Source organism: Cyprinus carpio, chromosome B3 (genome assembly GCF_018340385.1).
Source record: "Cyprinus carpio isolate SPL01 chromosome B3, ASM1834038v1, whole genome shotgun sequence".
NCBI classification, from domain to species: domain Eukaryota; kingdom Metazoa; phylum Chordata; class Actinopteri; order Cypriniformes; family Cyprinidae; genus Cyprinus; species Cyprinus carpio.
This window is the reverse complement of record NC_056599.1, coordinates 3,491,616-3,494,218: the sequence shown is the minus strand read 5'-3', so window position 1 is coordinate 3,494,218 and position 2,603 is coordinate 3,491,616. Positions and strand designations below refer to the sequence as shown.

Genomic DNA, 2,603 nt, shown 5'->3' with positions numbered 1-2,603 from the left:
ATCGAAAACTCTGATCGGGCAACATAAATCCCGATCAGAGTTTATTTTCCCTATTTTTCCTCCACTTCGAATGAAGCACAAGGTCAAGGGGGCGTGGTAGGAAATCCAGATCCAACTCCTCCCACCCCTCACATATACCTAAACCCCTCCGTCTCCACCCCCTAGATGTGGATCCAGCCACGCCCCCTGGCCCTTGTGCCCCTGCGGTGAGGAGCTACTGGAGAACACGCAGAGCCCGAGCTGTGCTCCTGCCGGGGAAGTGATTCTGAGAGAACAGCACGAGATTCCTCGAAAACACCTCACTGCGGTGAGGGGCTACTGGATCCACACCTAGGGGTGGAGACGGATGGGTTTAGGGATCAGGGGGTGGAGATTGGTAGGGTTAGGTATATGTAAGCTGGGAGGAGTTGGAGGAGTTGGGAGGAGCTGGGAGGGAGTTGGATCTGGATCTGGATCCAACCACACCTCCTGGACCTTGTGCTGCAGTGAGGACCATCTCGTCTTCCAGAGAAACCGGACGGATGTGGTTTCGTTTCGCCAGAAACGCGTTCGCCCCTCCGATGACGTCACTCGGGGGCCAGTGCACCTGTGAGTGCGCGAGAGGAGCTGCGCATTTGATCGCAGACAGCAGCACGCATCTGATCTCTTTGTCACTGCGCAAGGCATTAAGCTCATTTATTCCGTAAACAACGGTAAGCCGGTTAGAAGTGATTTAAAGATCACGGAAGTGTCGTCGTTAATGTTTGGGTCATTATTCACCTGGCTCTTGTGGTGTTTTGTTGCAGTGAAATCAGTTTGCTCGCGATGGACGGGTGTGCGCAGATGTGCAAATGTTTTCTGATCCTGTTCAACATCCTGTTCGCTGTGAGAGTATGTCTGGGCTTTACTCTTCTGCTTAAAGATGAAAGCGTGCTATCAATGTCACGAAAAGGTCGATAAAGTCAAGATATTCACAGATCTGACTTCTCCGGATCAATAGCTCGAGCAAAAGGTTTTTACTACACAAATGACGCCTCTTTTTTTTATTATTATATTATATATATATATTATATATTATATTATTATTATTAATACTCTCGTAGTGAATTATTATTATTATTGTTTTACAGAAATTATTGAAATCAAATTAGGTTACAATTTTATTTATATATTTTAAATAAAAACAGTATGTTATTTGAACAATTATTATCATCATTTCCAGCACCACAAAACCCCTCGTCCCTACAGCCATGCATAGAGGAAAGTTTTAAAACCAGCTTTCCTGCGCTGAATAACATACAAAATATATATGAAACTAGGTCCCTTGAGTTGTGTCACTGGTGTTACCATTTGACATTGGTTATGGGTCATTCTACAGAAACATCAATTTTCCACTGTTTCTGTCCCTTTAGTTGACGCCACTAGCCTACAGAAAATATTACAATTGGAAATCAAATTAGGTTACAGATTTTATTTATATTTTTAAATAAAACAAGTGCTATGTTATTTCTGAACAATTAGACCTTCTTGCTCCATCAATGTGGAAATATTTGTTTTAATTGGCTTATAAAGAATTCCAAGCACCACAAAACCCCTCTCCCCCACAGCCATGTACAGAGGGCAAAGTGCTTTTATTTAAAATACAATAATGTATTCATAACTATCAAATATATGATATAAAACGACTGGCAAAATAAAACAAATGCTGAATAAATATTATAAAGATATATAGATAATGAAAACTGTGGTCCCAGATGTCTGCAGATGTTGTGTCACCAGCTTACAAACATCTCTGTTACCATTTGACAAAAAATCTGTTATTTTGAAATAAAAAAACACACTGATGACATCCACTTGACTTCCTCCTTCCTGTTTTCTAAAGATCTATGAGAAAAGGTCCATGTTAAGTCCACTGTTTCTTTTCAGTTATCAGGAAATTCTCATTTTAACTCCTTCGATTTCATATGAAGCTTTTAGTTGGCGTCCACTGATATGACCCGATTTTTATTGTTAGGGAATTGTATAAAAAAATAAATAAACTAGAATACAAATTGATTCAACCACTTAATTTAGTGAGTATACCATGACTGATTGAAGAAAGTGATCATGCCTGCAGAGGCGTCCAGTTGTGTAGTAAAAACACGTTTTTATGCTCGAAACAAAGTGTATTGATCCAGAAAAGTTGAATCTGTGAATATCTTTCTAGCACTGTCAAGCGAACTGGTTTCTTGCCTCGTGTAGGCATCAGCAGGTTATTTCCAGTGTGAAGGCATGGCTGCTGTTGTTTCTTTGGCCTGCTGGAGATCATCATTGAAATCTGTGGTGTCTCGATGTCTTCCAGCTGGTGGGGCTCGGTCTCGATAGGTCTGGGAATGTGGCTCCGGTTCTACGCCAGCAGAGACCCGAGGGTTCTTCGACCATCGATCTGAACACCGCTCAGTTCAACATCGGTGCGTTCTGCTGCTGTTTCTCTCTGACACAGTTTCACTTTTATTACACTCTCACTGGCAGACGAGCCACAAGCACTTTTTTGTATGTTCTACATTTCATGTATTTATGTAACAGCCATTAAAATTACATTTCACACACACTCACACCTAGAATTAACAACGACATGCAGTTAC

The 2,603-nt window shown here is 41.4% G+C and overlaps 1 long non-coding RNA gene across 1 annotated transcript; it reads left to right on the top strand.

Annotated features, from left to right (window-relative positions):
* Nucleotides 1–454: 454 nt before the first annotated feature.
* On the top strand, nucleotides 455–2,340 carry LOC122136736. Its single transcript, XR_006154322.1, has 3 exons — nucleotides 455–692; nucleotides 786–864; nucleotides 2,321–2,340. It is a non-coding gene; the product is annotated as an uncharacterized LOC122136736 (long non-coding RNA).
* The last annotated feature ends 263 nt before the right edge of the window (nucleotides 2,341–2,603 follow it).